Consider the following 17521-nt stretch of genomic DNA (forward strand, 5'->3'; position numbering starts at 1 on the left):
ATTTTATTTTATGCTCTATATGGACACACCATGAGATTGAGCTACAATGGAGATGATTGACAAAGTTGGTGTGAAATAGATTCTGTTTGCTGTCACACCTCGTGACATGTTTAAATAAACTGTTGTTAGACCCAACTTACAATGAAATTACTGCCTGACTCATTGGTGTCAGTTCACAGACTTCCTTATTCTCTGGCTTTGAAAATTAGTTTTGGAATGCAAATAAAGGAAACCGAGTGAGTTTGTAGTTTGGGATACTTGGAGGCACTGTGGGAATTCAGTGCAGAGGGGAAGAGGTGCTTTTTGCTTGCCTTTTTTGGCTCATAGTTTTGTGGGGTTTTTTAACAGAATAAATTAAAGCCCAGCATCAGGGGCCTTCTATCTATGATAAGTTACTTTCAGATTGAAGGTAAATCAGAAAACCATGTACAGGTACAAACCAAAAGAGCAGTATAAAATTTTTAAAACTAAGTACGAGGTAATTAAAATGGAGATGCTGGGTCAGGTGATGTGTTGTTACTGCATTATGTTGGAGTTGGTAGACAGCCATTGTGATTTATTGCGACCACATCTATCGCATGTTTCGAATACTTGAGGAACTCCGGCTCAATTGATGAACTCGAACCTGTGCTTTGAACGCTGTGACACATCTAAGAGGGGGACAGTTGCCTGTTTGCTGTGTTTCAGGAAAGAGTCACACCCTTAGAATAACTAACTCAAATTTGTTCACTAGTTGGGGAATGGAAGGTGTGAGCAATCCAGGAGATAATGCTGAAGAAGCCTCAGCCCCTGAGCTTGTCTAACAGGTTTGAGATGCTTGCCCCTTGTGGATGAGAATGGGGACTGTAGTGAGGATAAGCAAAATGACCACAGCACTGTGGTGCAGAGTGCCATTCAAGAGAAGAGAGAAAGTGACATGTGGTTATAACCGAGGATAGTGCAGACAGGGGAATAGATCCTGTTCTCTGTTGCCGGGAATGGAAGTCCTGAAGATTATGTTGCCTGCCTGGTGCTCGGGTTCAGGATGTCTCAAATTAAAACAGAAATTGTTGGAAAAATTCAGCTGAGGATTGAGGTGATTTGGTTCCGAAAATGGCTCAGTGATAGGAATGGTGAATGGATGTTTTTTTGTGAATGGATTTCAATGGTGTTCCACAGGGCTCAGTGTTAGGTCTCATGCTGCTTGTGGTATATGTTAATCATTTAGACTTAAATGTGGGAGGCATAATTGGGAAATTTGTAACTGGCTCAACAATTGGGAGGGCAGTTGATGGTGAAGAGAATGGCTATGACCTGCAGGATCGTATCAATGGTTTGGTTGAGGTGACAGAATCTTGGCAAATGGAATTCGATCCAGAGAACTGTGAGGTTGTGAATTTGGAGAAGGCAAACAAAGCAAGGGAATAGATAATAACTGGGGGGGAGGGCACTGAGAGGGATAAAGGAAGTGAGAGACCTTGAGTACATGTCCCCATGTTCTGGGTAATCTAAGATGGAGGAGAGGAGAAAATTACGATATTGAGGTATTTTCAGTGCTGGAGCTGATTTTCTCAAATCCAAGGAGCAGTAATTACAGTTTTATAAGCTGTTGAAATGTTTTGAAACTTTGGGGAAAAAAAATCAAACAACGACAGCATGGTGGCTCAGTGGTTCGCACTGCTGCCTCTCAGCACTAGGGACCTGGTTTCAATCCCAGCCTTGGGCGCCTGTTTGTGTGGAGTTTGCACTTTCTCCCCGTGTCTGTGTGGGTTTTCTCTGGGCCCACTGGTTTCCTCCCACAATCAAAGGTGTGCAGGTTAGCGAGTTTGGAGAAGATTTGTAGCTCAGGTTGAGGTTCTGGGTGTAGGTTTGCTCGCTGAGCTGGAAAGGTCATTTCCAGACCTTTCATTACCCTCCTGGGTAACCTCTTCAGTTGGCCTCCAGGCAAAGCACTGGTGCTGATTCCTGCTTTCTATTTATATGTTTGGGTTTCTTTGGGTTGGTGATGTCATTTCCTGTTCTTTTTCCCAGGGGGTGTAGATGGGGACAGGATTTCCATGTATTTGGAAAGGTAAGGACTGATTAGGAATAGTTAACATGGCTTTGTGTGTGGGCAATTGCGTCTCACAAACTTGATTCAGGTTTTTGAAGAAGTAACAAAGAGGATTGATGAGCGCAGAGCGGTGGATGTGATCTATATGGACTTCAGTAAGGCACTCAACAGGGATCCTCAAGGAAGACTGGTTAGCAAGGTTAGATCTCACGGAATAGAGGAAGAACTAGCCATTTGGATACAGAAATGGCTCAAAGATAGAAGACAGACAGTTCTGAGGAGGGTAGCTTTTTAGACTGGAGGCCTGTGACCCGCAGCGTGCCACAAGAATCGGTGCTAGGTTCACACTTTTTTCATAATTCATATAAATGATTTGGACATGAACGGAGGTGGTATGGTTAGTAAGTTTGCAGATGACACCAAATTTGGAGGTGTAGAGGATAGCAAAGAAAGTTACCTCAGGATCTTGATCTTGATCAAATGGGCCAAGGAGTGATCAATAAAGTTTAATTTAGATAAATGTGAGGTGCGGCCTTTTCTCAAGGACCAACAGAGCAGAACTTATACATTTAATGATAAGGCACTGGGAGGTGTTGCTGAACAAAGAGACCTTGAAGTGAACGCTCATAGTTCCTTGAAAGTGGAATCACAGGTAGATAAGATAGTGGAGAAAGCGTTTAGTTTGCTTGCCATTATTGGTCAGTGTATTGAATATTGGAGTTGGGAAGCCATGTTGAGGCTATACAGGATATTGGTGAGGCCAGTATTGGAATACTGCATGTAATTCTTGTCTCCCTGCTATAGGCAGGATGTTGTGAAACTTGAAAGGGTTCAGAAAAGATTTACAAGGAAGTTATCAGGGTTGGAGGGTTTGAGGTATATGGAGAGGCTGAATATTCTGTGGCTAACTTCCTTGGAGTGTCAGAACTGAGAGGTGACCTTGTAGAAGTTTATAAAATCACGAGGGGAATGGATAGGTTGAATAGACAAGGTAGGCGGAATTGGGTAGTGCAGATCCTGGAGATAAGAGTCAAGATTAGACTGGTGCAGTATCCGAGGAGCAATGTTTCGGGCAAAAGCCCTTCATCAGGAATGAAGCTGGGAGCCTCGGAGGTGGAGAGATAAATGGAAGAGGGTGTGGCTATGGAGAAGGTAGCTGAGAGTGGATTAGGTGGATGGAGGTGGGGGTAAAGGTCATAGGTCGAAGAGGAGAGTTGAGCGGATAGGTGGGAAGGAAGATTGACAGGACAGTTCTTGAGGACAGTGCTGAGGTGGAAGGTTGGAACTGGGGTAAGGTGGGGGGGAGGAGAAATGAGGAAACTGGTGAAGTCCACATTGATGCCCTGGGATTGAAGGGTCCCAAGGCGGAAGATGAGGCGTCCTTCCTCCAGGTGTCAACTGGTAAGGGAGTGGCGACGAAGCAGGCCCAGGACCTGCATGTCCTTGGCAGAGTGGGAGGGGGAGTTGAAATGTTCGGCCACGGGGCAGTGGGGTTGATTGGTGCAGGTGTCCCGAAGAAGGTCTTTTTCCCAGGATGGGGGAGTCCAAAACCAGAGGGCATAGGTTTAAGGTGAGAGAGGAAAGATTTAAGATGAACCTAAGAGGCAACATTTTCACAGAGGGTGGTATGTATATGGAATGAGCTGCCAGAGGAAGTGGTGGAGGTTGGTACAGTTACAAAATTTAAAAGGTTGCAGGATGCATATATGCGTAGGAAGGGTTTAGATGGACATGGGCCACATGCTGGCAAATGAAACTATATTAAATGTGGATATTTGGTTGGCATGGACGAGTTGGACCAAATGGTGTACATCTGTATGACTGAATAGGTTAGAGCTCTTCCCTCCAGGGTCAAGGAAGCAGGGGGCTTGCCTAACAGTAGCCTGTTATGGCATGAGATTTGAATACATGGACAGCCCAAAGACCATGAAGCAAGGATCCTGTACTCCACTGGCATCAAGTCATTATAATCATGAAGATAAAATTAAACAAGGAGACATTTACAAGAAATGAAGCCTGGGATTTACATCAGGTCCAGGAAGCTTTTGTCTGTCTGCTCCTTTTTCATTTGAGACTCCTCCCAGAGAGGGTACGATCAACTGCACCTGTAGTTCTCCTTCATCACCTTCACGTGCTTCTGAAGGATCTGTTACACACTTCCCTGCTTGAAAGTTACCTTCCCAGCAACTACACAGTGCCTGTTTGCTCAGCAGTTTTGTGCTTTGCAGGATCAATCGTGTTACAATTGCTAGAATGTTGGAGTCCACATCAGTGGCAGCATTCCCTTGTCTTCGATCTGAGCAAGTGACACAAGTTGGGATGATGTCCAGCATTTACTTGAGAAGAACATCTCAGCTTACTATCAAGACTGGTACCTTCCAAAGGATCCAGCTTTTAGCATATAAGTACATTGGAATCCATTCCTGTACCATTCATCTTCATCACCTCCTGCTGCACCTGCATGCTTACTTTCAGCAACTTGTGTACAATGTCTCATTGCACCTCTCCATTTCCAAAACTATTACCATTTAGATAAGAATCCAATTTCCTGTTCTTGCTGCCAAAGTGGATAGCCTCACATTTATCCACATTATACTACATCAGTCATGCATTTGCCCACTCACTCTACTTGTCTAAACTACACAGAAGCATCTCTGGAACCTCCTCACAATTCACCCTCCAACTCAGCTCAGAATCATCAAAGTTCACAATCTCCCTGAGTTTCTTCCCCTTTTTTTCCACAGTGTTGAGAGTGAATCCCAGAATTACACCAAGTACACCAAGATGTGACACTTAGCAAAAGTCTGATGTCAACTTATTGGAGTTGAAGAACAGGCATGTAAAGAACAGCCTAGTCCCCTGTGAGGTAAGCAGCCCTAGGGTCCCGCACAGGCTAACACATCATGAGTGTATGGAGTAAAGTCAAAGACCCCTGTGTCCACTCTGTTGACTTTTTCATGTGCTGCCACCAACATAGATAATCTTCAAGGACGATCTGTCAATATGTTTGAACCCAGCTCCAAGGCTAGTCTCAACTTTCCTATTTCCCTAGGAGATTCGATTGGGTCACAACATACCAGAAACCTGAGGTTACGAAAGATGTGATTGAGGATAGATAGGGAGAGCTCGATGTAGCCATGGTAGGCAATGTCCAATCCTTGGGAAGCAGACACCCGGATAAAGGAATTGATGAGCTTACTTGCCTTAGCAAGGAAAAATTGATAGCTAATGTTTAACTCCTCTGCTCCTGCATCATTTTGGCATGATCCTTCTACTTTGCCAAAGTTCACATTCACGGAGCAATATAGAGAAGGGGACAATATTTGGCAAAAGGAGGGTAGACAGCAGCCCCACACTGTGTCAGCCAGAATGCTTCAGCAAAGCATTCAACAGGATTTGACACGGGGGACTGGTCAGAAAGGTTTGATCACAGGGAAGAGTTTGCCAATTGGATACAAAGTTGGCTTGAAGTTAGGAAACACACAGTGGTAGTAGAGGGCTGCTTTTCAAACTGGAGGCCTGTGACCAGCGGTTTGCCACAAGAATTGGTGCTGGATCCACAGCTTTTCATCATTTATATAAATGGCTTGGAGGTGAATTTAAAAGATAAGGTTATAAGTTTGCAGATGACACCAAACTAGATGAGTTAGTGCACAGTGAAGAGGATTATCTCAGAGCCCAACAGCATGTTGTTCAGGGCACAAGGAAATGATTTAATGTCCTGCCTGTGCTGATTGAATCATCACAAATGAAAAATAATGCAAAGAAAGTATTTGCTCATATTGGGTGCAAATATAATGCAACAATTACAGCATTTAAAGAAAACAGGACTGTTGACATGAAAATCAGCTGTGCCTTGCCATTTTTTGGGTAAAAAGTATTTAAAAAGTATTTTTCTGATTGCCCTCCTACCCTCTATCATCTTGTATCTTCCATTCTTTCTCAGCCCTCACCCATCTCCTCTTCCCTCCACCTTCCCTTTCCTCCTGCTCACTTTTTGCAAGCCCATCTTCCCTTCCACCTTACAACTCATCCTGACCCTAACGTTTCTGTTCCCACTACCTTAGCTTTGCATTCTCCCTCTTTCTCTCCTGTTCTCACTCCAACTCTGTGTCTACTGGCTCTTCATCTCCCCTCTCTTTACTCATGCTCTCCCGTCTCCTCTCCTCTCTTTCCATTACATCCACTTTCCTCCTTTGCTCTAACTCCCACCTCTTCTCGCCCCTTCCCCTGCATCTCTCTTCTATCCCGTTTTCCTTTCTCTGTTGAAAACAGACCAATGTCTGACCTCTTGCTCTTGTTGTTTTATCTCACAATACTCTCCTTCTTGAATCCTGTGTAATCCATGATTACCTGTATTTGCCACAGGAACAAAACTCTGGATCGATTATTTGCCATGAGCAGAGACAATTCCCCCATTGTTCTTTGAAAATACAGCTTTAAGATTTTAAACAGTGAGGCAGGAAACTTGAGCATTTGCAGAACTAACTTGTCTTCCCCATTCTGAGAAATGTTGCTGATTCTGCATAATCACTGAAAACAGTAATGTAGACAGAAATAAACAGACTACACCTTATTGGCAATGTCTTAGTTTCCTACTAAGTTCACTGAAGGTAACTTTCAAGAAACATTATCGATTGGGTCAGAAGGATAAAACTCTGATTAAGCCGCAGCTCAAGTATCATGTACAGCTGTGGGGAGGTCGGTTAGCTCAGTTGGTTAGAACGCTGATTTATGCTGCCGAGTGAAGCCAGCAGCGTGGGTTCCTTTTCCGTATCAGATGAGGTTACCATGAAGGACTTTTCCTTCTCAACCTCTCCCCTCACCTGAGATGCAGTGACCCTGCCAGTCCTGACTATCTAATAAGAGAGCAGCCCTATGGTCTGATATGGATGTAGCTGCTTTTACTTTGTAAGGAACCTGCAAGGAGTTCCAAAGACTTACAATGCTCTGAGAGAAAAAAATTGCTCCTCATCTCAGTCTTAAATTGGTGCCCCACAGTGGTGAGAATCAGCCCTCTGGTCCGAGACCCCTCTCCCCACGAGGGGAAACATCCTGTCAGCATTTACTCTGTTAAGGTCCCTCATGTTTCAATTAGATCACCTCATACTTCTAAACTCCAGTGAGCAGAGACCCGACCTGTTTAATCTTTGCTCATAAGACAATCCAATTACAGTGAAGTTGTCAGGTAAATCTTTACAACCACAGGGTGATGGGGATCAGGAGCTCACTGGCTGCAGCAGGGGTCGAAACTTCCATCACATTGTTTAAAATAGAAGATATAACCCTAGTATAGGAAGGATCTTGAATTTTGAAAGTCCACCTCCAGTCCATCATTTAACATCCTTTACAACCTGACCCCTCAGGGTAGCAGATCACATAGTCTCCAGCAAGTCTTCCATCAATGCTGCATCATGACACCAGTGATGTCATTACATTGCGACTGTGTCTTAAGCAGGTCCCTGTTTGCTATTAGTGGGAGCCTTGTCCACAGCCTGAATTGCCATTGTTAATATTACGTCACCTGGCAACACAATGGGTGGGAAGTCAATATTTAAAGAATTAATTCCTCACCTGACTCTTCCCTGCCCAATGGATGGTGGATTAAAATCAAAGCCAGTGATTTTTATCAACCGGGTCAGTTGGTGGAGTCAAACGTTGTAAGTTGTGAAACTGACCTCATTATGTCTCTTAATTTGATATTTAGCTTCAAGTAAAATATCCACATGGAAGTTTCCGGATTGTTGTACAAAACCAATTAGTTTCACAACGGCTTTCAGGGAAAGGGACAAGCCAACGTGCACATGTATCAAACTCAGACAATGTAGTGGGACCTCAGTTGTGTTTCCAACCGAACCCAGTTTCATCCTCAATCCCTGCTGGTTGAAAAGTTGATGGAGGATGTGCAAGGGGGATAGGTGAAAGGTTGGAGAATGAGTAAATTCTCTCAGGGCAGGAAGACAGGCTACTGAGGAACAAAATTTTAAAATGCCTCTTTTCTTTTTCTCTGAGTGGTCTGCTGCATTTGGAGGCTGTGCCAGACTCATTTTTGTCCACCAGGTTATTATAGTCATAGACGTCATGTGTGCATGGGTAAGTGTTCAGCAAGATCATGAGACAGCTACATGATTGAAGACAATGATCAGGTCTTTCCCCTTCAGTTTCTGACTCTCTCAGTGGGGCTAAGAGGAGGCTGCAATGTCTGTATCCTGCGGCATGGATGTATATCAAACATCTGTGCCTCACTCACAATGTCCCACTCCCATACCCTGCACACATATCCACATCCATGACTCACACCCATGCCTCAGACCAATTCTTACACCCCTGTCCAGCACTTGTGCCTCACACCCATGACTCACACCAATACCCACACGCATGCCTCATGTTCATGCCCTGAACCCATGCTGTAGACACATGCTTCACACCCATTCCCATGACAGTCACCACCATGTGCAATGGTGGCCTGTCTGCAAAAGCCATCTTTTCGCATTTTAAATTGAAGGAAAATTTCCTTTCTTGCAAGTGGAATGGAGCAGCAAAGCAAGGTGTCCTGTGATAGATAGCCGGGACTTTGGGAGAGCACACATATTTGGAATTGGAAGAACATTCAGGAGACTTATTCCTGGGATGAAGGCATTATCTCATGAAGACTTGGGTGAGTCTCTACCCACTGGAAGAATAAAAGGTGGGGAGGAATTTCATAAAGGTCTGGGCAAGATGGGCATGGTGAGCTGTGTTGCAGAATTGGGCCAGAATTCAGGGAAGGCGCATCTTGATGCCGGGAGCATCTTATGTTTTTGCCAAGCTATGAGGAGAGTTTCATACCAGTGCAGTGTGGGTTGCCAATGAAAGGGGATTATACCTTGTTAAACCATGTTAACAGCGAAACTCATCTCATCAGTATTCAGCTTCCAATCTGACAAAATTTACCAAACAAGCTTGATGTCAGGAATGCTCAATGTGGAAGTCAGAACAGGGACCTGGTGACTACAGCTCACCACTTACTCAGAAAGACCTCAAAATTGGACACTAGGCACCAACATCTTACTGGCCAATCATAGCTCATATCCACATACATTGACATCTAACATGTGTGAACCTTGATGCACCCTTTTGAACATTTCTGATCCACTTCTGCACTTCAACGCTGCTCCAACACAGATCATTGTCATGCTGCAGCAAGGACACTCAAGGGTGTTCAGGGACACACACCCAGCTCATGGACTGTACCAGGCTGTTTGTTCACTGTGGGCTTTACCGAGATACCCACAGTATCCCTGCCTTACGTTACCTTGGCTTTTAGTGCTTTCCCCTTCAGTCCCACACACTGGGCTCATACTACTTCTGAAGAAAAATAATATCAGAATTGAAGTGTTGACTCAGGTTTTCTTTCCGCAGGTGCTGCCAGAGGCTCTCCAGCACTTTCTGATTTTTTAATGTCAAATTTCTGGTATCAACAGTATTTTGCTCACATTATTTCTGCCTGGCCTTGCTATTCAGCACAGACTGAAAGAAAGGAACCGTGTCATTGTTGTCAGCAGGCCACAGTCAAGTCATTGACACACTGAGAACAGGAGCAGCAGTAGGTCATTCGGCCCTTTAACTATTTATTAAGATCTTCACTGATCATCCCACTTTTCCTCCATATCATAAAGTCGTAGAGATGTATAGCACGGAAACAGACCGTTTCGTCCAACTCATCCATGCCGACCAGTAATGCCAACCCAATCTAGTCCCACCTGCCAGCACCCGGCCCATATCCCTCCAAACTCTTCCTATTCATATACCCATCCAAATGCCTCTTAAATGTTGCAATTGTACCAGCCTCCACCACTTCCTCTGGCAGCTCATTCCATACACGTACCAGACTCTGCATGAAAAAGTTGCCCCGTAGGTTTTTTTTTATATCTTTCCCCTCTCACACTAAACCTATGCCCTCTAGTTCTGGGCTCCCCAACCCCAGGAAAAAGACTTTACCTATTTACCCTGTCCATGCCCCTCATAATTTTGTAAACCTCTATAAGGTTCACCCTCAGCCTCCGACACTCCAGGGAAAACAGACCTAGCCTGTTCAGCCACTCCCTATAGTTCAAATCCTCCAACCCTGGCAATGTCCTTGTAAATCTTTTCTTAAGGCCACATTCAGGTCAGCAATTGAATGATGGAGCTGGCTTGAGAGGCCAAGTGGCCTTGTCACGCTCGTGTATCTTAGGTACTAATTACACCAGAATAGTGATCTGGCCATGAACAAACATTACTGTTCTCACAGATTTCGATGAGTGTAAATCTTCACCGTGTGATCCATCTGCAATATGTTGCACCTTAACTGGGAGCTATGAGTGATACTATGGCAAAAGGTTTATCCCCATTCCTGGGAGCTCTGGCAATGTAACAATTTGTGAAGGTAAGGATGGTAATCTTACAAGCAATTAAACATCAAACACTAATCTCTTGATTGTGACAAGGTTGTCAGTTCACCAGGATGGTCGTGGACTCAAAAGGAATTAAAGACTGATGACCAAGTCAAATCAGGGAGAAAAATCAGAGGGATAATGAAGAAAACAAAGAATGAAGAATAGTACAGCACAGGAACAGGCCCTTTGGCCCACCAAGATTGTGCTAACATATGATGCTTTTTTAAACTAAAAACCTTTTCCTTTACATGATCAATATTCTTCTAATCCTTGCCTATTCATGTATCTGTCAAGATGCCTCTTAAACATTGCTATTGTTTCCTCCTCCATACCTCTTCTGGTAGTACATTCCAGGCACTTACCAACCTCTGTGTTAAAAAACAGAACGTGTATCTCACATCTCTTTTAAACTTGTCCCCTTTTTCCTTAAACCTGTGTCTGCTAGTGATTGTAGCCCGAGAGACAGACTGTCATTCTCCTTTCTGTTCAACCTTCTCAGTTTTCTTGACATATTCTAAACAGAAAAAGAAAAAAAATGTTGTTGAACCAGATGGGCCATTTTGAAATAGAGGTTGGGTGAGATCACTATTGTAGGATTCTGGATTCTGAAGTTTCCACAGGGCCCAAACCTATGCATGCAGCACCAGTAACATACTGGAGGACAAATCCAGGATCCAAATATGCCAAGACCCCATCTGAAGGTTCAGAGACCATTTCCAAACTTGGTGCACTCCTGGCCACAGTCTTCAAACCCTCATTAAAAACATTGTCCATTAGAATCAGGCAAACAGCTACTGCCCCCATTGGAATCTGAGTCTGGATCCAGGCCAAAATGCTGATCTCTGTAGCTTCTAAAGAGTAGGCTGCCTATAGGCAGAGAAGGAGACCATTCAGCCCCAGAAACATTACTGTCCTTCAGTGAGATCATCGTTGATCTTCTATCTGAACTCCAACTAGCTGCCTCTGTTCCATCTCCTTTAATAGCCATGCCTAATGGTTTTGGTGCCCTTTATGATGAAGGATGTACTTGCCTTGGAGACTCCACACTGGAATTTCACTGGGTGCCTCCTGAGTGGAGGTGTTAATCTATGATGAGAAGCTCAGTAATTTGGGCCTACACATTGAAGTTGGGAAGCTAATAGAAGCTAATAATCAGTTTGCTGTTCCTTTCAAACCTTCCCAATTATTTCCCAAAGGGGAGGGTGTGTGCATGAAGATAGGAAAAAATGAGTGATTAAGACAGAATGCACTCGCCTACAGGAAGTCCAATTGTTCCATAAGAACACCATAGCATGAGTGCAGGATCTAATGCTTTGGTTATCAATGTCACAGATAAAATCTTAAGTACTCATGCTTCCATTGTCAACCCACTGTCACTGCCTGTGTACTATCTACAAACTCAACTGCAGCAGCTCATTGAAATTCCTTCAATACATCTCCAATACCAAGAAGAACAAGAGCATGAGACCGTTGAAATTACTACTGCGATTGTGATTGAATATAAAACTGAAGCTAATATTTGCACACTTTAAAGACATTTATTTACAGAGATACACTTTACAAGCATGCACCTCCCGATCGAATAACTACTGATTAATGCCAAGTTACCAAGCATTGGCTCAAATTGGAGCTCAACTGTTTAGTTGAGCTCTGGAGCAGTTGATATGACCTCTTTTCCCCTTCACTACAGATGTGGACATGTGGATGAGTGTGGGGATGAGGATGTGTGTGGCAAGAACGCAATTTGTCATGATTTTTTGGGAATTACCGCTGTACCTATTGGGCAGGATTTCAGTCAGTGCCAGAACAAATACATGAGACCTGCACAGGTGATGGCAGCGCCTGACACAGAGAGCTGCATGGAAATGTTTATTGGCACGAGAGGTTTGGGTTTGTGGGCTTGTGGGGAGGGGTGGTCAGGCTACTCACATTGGGGAAGAAATTAATTTGGGCCCAAGACAAGACCTAGACTCCTGATACAGAGGTAGCTTCCTCATGGACCAGAGATGCCTGAGGCCTTAGAATTTGGGTCTGAGGCATCACCTTTGGGACCTTTGTGATGTCAATTCTGGGGAAAAGGGGTTAGAAAGGGCAATGGTGGGAGTTTTAGGATTTATCAGAAAGCTTGTGGAACTGAAATTAAATTGAATTCATCTTCAGTTGCTGGATGCCAAGAATCACGGGTTTAATCCTGTGGAGCAAATTGTACTTTCAGGGGCTTCCGACAGGTGCTAGGTCCCTCTTTGACAGATTTACAGGGCTTAATGGATGCCTAAAATCTGATCTGCATTAATCTGTAATTCATACTAATGTCTAAGCAGGCTTGTTGATATTGTGCATGTCAGTTTGGCTCAGTTATTACCACTCTGGGTCAGAAGGACACTGGTATGAAATGCCATGCGGGATTTCAGAGTGTAATCTAAGCTGATTTCCCCTGATAATGCCCCACAAAACCCCAGTGCTGTACTGAGGGAGTGTTGCACTGTTGGAGGAGCAACTTGAGGTGAGATTTCAAAACTCAGCCACATCTGCCCAATCAGGTGAGCATCAGAGATCAGTAATAGGAAGATGGCAGAGTTTTGAACTGGGCACTAATGTTGAAAGATCTCTTAAATACTCTAATTTTTGCCGGGCAACCTCTCAACTTTCCCAAACCAGTAAAGCCAAACAATTCCACCCTCGTACAGGGTGGTGGGAAGCATTCACAAACCCTTGAACAGGTATGTGACCCATGTTGTTCTATTCTCAAACTGACTGACTGAAGAAGTCCTTCTACTTAATGGGGTTCATTTGTTTGTACCCACAATTTTTGATTGAACATGAGCATAGATTTGAAATGGCTACAGGATGATCATAATGGTCACAGGTAATGATCGTTTGTAGTTTCAAATTTCTTGACCATAAGCTCGGCTTTCAAATGAGATGTTTTAAACCGAGATCCCATGAGCCTTCTTGGATAGAACCAACATCACAGTGACACTCTTGTGGAGAATGCACAGGGGAGCTTTCAGTGATATCAAGGTCAAGATTTAGTCCTGACTGCAAAACGTCAAACAGTCATTATCTAATTACTAGGCATTGCTGTTTGTGGGAACTTCCTGTGTGAAAGTTGGGTGACACTTTTCCTACGTTAGAATGTGACAAAATCAATATCATGGACAAAACAGTTACACTGCAGGGGTGAGATGAGTGTGACTGGCCTTCCATCAAGCTCACATTTAGGCTAAGTTTGACATCAAGGAGCTCATTCAATGTCGAGCATCATTCAGAAGTCCTCAGATATTGAACCAATCTGTGTCCATAAACAGCAAGACCTGAAAAACATTCAGACTTCAGTTGATAAGTAGCAAGTTGTATTCACACTACACAAGTACCAGGCAATGACTATCTTTAACAAGAGAAAGTCTGAACATGACGTTCAATGGCATGATCATCACTGAATCCCCCACTATCAATGTCCTGGGGGTTACCATTGACCAAAAATTGAACTGGATGCGCTGTAAAAGTACAGGGGCTACCAAAGCATGCAGTGAGTAAGTCATCATCTGACTCTCCAAATGCTGTAGATTATTTATAAAAAACAAGTCAGCTACATGGAAGAATACACTTCACTTGCCTGGATATGTGTCATTCCAACAACACTCCAGAAGTTGGTTACTGTTCTGGATAAAGCAGCCCGCCTGATTGGCACCCCATCCACCACTTTCAACATTCTCTTCCTCCACCAGTGACACACATTGGGAATACAGTCTGCTATCAACAAGATGCACTGCAGCAACTCACCAAGGCTCCTACAGTAGCACATCATAAAACTGTCACCCCGTAGGACTGAGGCAACTGACACTTGGGAATAGTATCATCTTCCAGGCCACACACCATCCTGACATGGAATGATATCGCTGTTCCTTTAATGTGACTGAGTCCAAAGACTGGAAACCCTGCACCCTTTCCTTATGAATAGCACTCCAGGTGCCCCCAACATTAGATGGACTACAAGAATTCTAGAAAAATGTTCACCATCACCATCTTTAGGTATGGGTAATGAATAATAAATAATGGCCTAATCAGTGACACCCATTTCCCATGAACATATAATTTTTTAAAAAAATTCATTGTGAAGCATTTTTAAATGTCCAAAGGGAATGCAGGATGCAATATAATTTTCAGTCTTTATTTATTTCTTCAGGAAGTACTTGCCTACACATCCCATACCAACAAGGTGCCCTTTATTTGGACTCAATTGTGACCCCAGTTAATGCCTTCCATTAGCTCATAATTAAACACACTTGTTAACAATGACCACAAAGGATGAGAATTTGGCAATCTGATACACCAGACTTGCAAGTGTACTAAAATATGGATAATATGAGTTAAGACCCCAGCTTTCTCTTTCTACTGGGATTGCACCTGACTTTAGTTTCACCCTGTAATAAGTAGGAGTGAGTGAATTGCTCGACCTGTCAGTCAAATAGTTCACTTTAGATGTTGCAAACTTCCTTACAAAGAGGTGTTTTTTCTCTGTAGTCTTTTGATGGTAGATGGTGCATGTTCCTTTATTTAGATATAATCTTTATATCAGAGGGAAAACAAGAGCATGTTTAAGAGGAACTGAGGGAGACATAATATCTCTGCAGCCTCCGTGGCCCAACCCTCCTAGATATCTTCTTGACCAAACCTTTTATCATGATGTGACTGTTGTGACTTGGTACATTACTTTTATAATCCTCATGTTGTGATGATCTACACTCAGTGGGAAAAGAAGCCTGTATTTTCTGTTCAGCTGATGGCCCATTAATGAAGTCTACCTTTTGAAAGGAGACGGAGTTCGGGTTTGATATCCAATAGGATGTTCTTATCTGATGGTTGCATTGTGTCCCATTATTGTGTCACTTGTTAGGGTCCATAACACTTCCCTGCAAAATTGATTAACCAATGCGTGAAGCAGGTGCAAAGATGATCATTTGTAAAGGTAGGAGCGTTCAAACACCGACTGTGGATTGGGCCGGATCTGAGTGATGTGTGCCAGTGGTAAAACAATGGGCTGCATATTACTGCAGACCCACTTCAATAGAATTGAAGCTGAGCTGCATTCAGGATCTGGCTTGGGAAGCTGCTCAGTTCAAAGGAAACAAGTGCTGGTAATTTGCAATGAGGACAAGGCAGGAGATTGGGGCCAGGAAACAAAGCTGGTATGGGCTGAATGTTCTCCTTTGGCACTGTCAAAGCTCTGTGAAAATGCTTATTTGGCTTTTTTTTTAAATTTCAAAGTTTATTTTTGTGAACCGCAGTTGTGATAGGTCACCAAATAGTAAGAGAGAGGCATTAACCTCATTTATTGAGGTAGATAATTGGCATCACAGGCAGAAGGGGTGGAGGGTGAAAACAGAGAAGGAGGAATAAGGGAGAGGAAAAAAAGATTCTCAGACAATCTCAGTGACAGGGTATTGGAAAAGGAGGTTAGAAAATGAAATTTGAGGAGGAAAGAGGTGGTTCAGAGAGAAAAGGAAGGAGAGAAAATTAATATAAAGGGAAAGAAAACAGACCCATTAGTTCAAGAAGCCATTTCTTTTTCTATCACCAGATCATCACAGACTTTTCAAATGGTCTCCTCAATAAGAATTCACAGCTACAGAACATGACCAACAGGCAGCAGTTAAATGTAGCAGTGACCATCTTGGATCTCTTGAAGAATACGGCAAGGCTGTTGCTTTGACTTTGCCCAGTTGGGGAGCAAAGTCAATCTCAGAAGACTCTTTTGGTAAAGTATTACTCAGTACAAATGCTAATCCTTTCGATGTGGAGTTGACACAGAGGGAGTCTTTTAATCAAAGGAAAGGTTTTTTCCCAGATATTTGGTCTCTAATTCCTCAGCCAATTGGCTCTTTAATTAAAGCAGTGTATCAGTCTAAATGGTGACATCTGATTAAAAATTTCAAAACTATTTCCTCAAATTGTTCTAATGAATATACAGAAACACTGTCAATGATACTGTGTCATTGAGCTGAGGAAGTTCTGACATCATGATTATCACATTTCTACAGAAACAGGGCTGAGGAATTTGATATAATTCTGGCTTCCTGCCTCTGTACAAAAGACCAAAATATAAAGGAACAGAATTAGGCCATTTCTGCCTTCTCCCTGTAACCTTTGAACTCCTGACTATTTAAGAACCTACCTGTGTCTGACTTAAAAACACTCAATGACTCACGTTCCATCCTGTGGCAATGAGTTCCACAATCAGCAGCTTCTGGCTGAAGAAATGTTTCCACACCTCAGTTCTAAAACATCATCCTTTCACTGCAAGGCTGTGCCCTTGGGTCCCAGTCTATTTTTATGTTTGGGTTTCCATGGGTTGGTGATGTCATTTCAACAAACACATTAACTTGGATCCCATTTACCAGCTCCTGAGAAAAAGAACAGGAAATGACATCACCATAGGAAATGACACCACCACAGGAAATGACATCCTGTAACAACCCATCTGAAAACTCAACTGACTCTATCACACCTTAGTAATGCTGTTCCAAATATCTGAAACATCTCATCGATACCTCCTTGGCAGAAAGAGGTGAAAGGTTCTTGAAGGAGAGATATCAGAGAGAGTGAGAGAGAGAGATGATCAGCATGGAGCTGCTTCTTTGGATCCCCAGCAGCTTCTTTGGGTTCCCAGCTAAAACTTGACCAGCAGCTGCAAACAGAACAGCTTGCTAAAACCAAACCAAACCAACCTTGAACTGAGAGAACTGGCCACACCCCTTTTATTGTACAAGTGTTTTTAAAAAAAAAATACTTAAAAGCTTTATTAAGCTGATATTTCCAAACATATCAGAACCTCTGCCTTTACAATCCCTCTGAATAAAGAACTAAAGACAACATAACCTTGTTGAAGGAGCAGCATCATCCCTCTTGGGGGGAGGTTTGCTAGTGCTCTTTGGGAGGGTTTAAACTAACTCCGCCGGGGCATGGGAACCTGGACTGTAGCTTTAGGGTACAGGACCTTGAGTGTAGGGAGGTTATGAACAAGGCAGCAATCTCGAAGGAGGGTGCCTGTAAACAGAAGGGTGGCTTGAAG

Source organism: Hemiscyllium ocellatum, chromosome 45 (assembly GCF_020745735.1).
Source record: "Hemiscyllium ocellatum isolate sHemOce1 chromosome 45, sHemOce1.pat.X.cur, whole genome shotgun sequence".
In the NCBI taxonomy this organism is placed as follows: Eukaryota; Metazoa; Chordata; class Chondrichthyes; order Orectolobiformes; family Hemiscylliidae; genus Hemiscyllium; species Hemiscyllium ocellatum.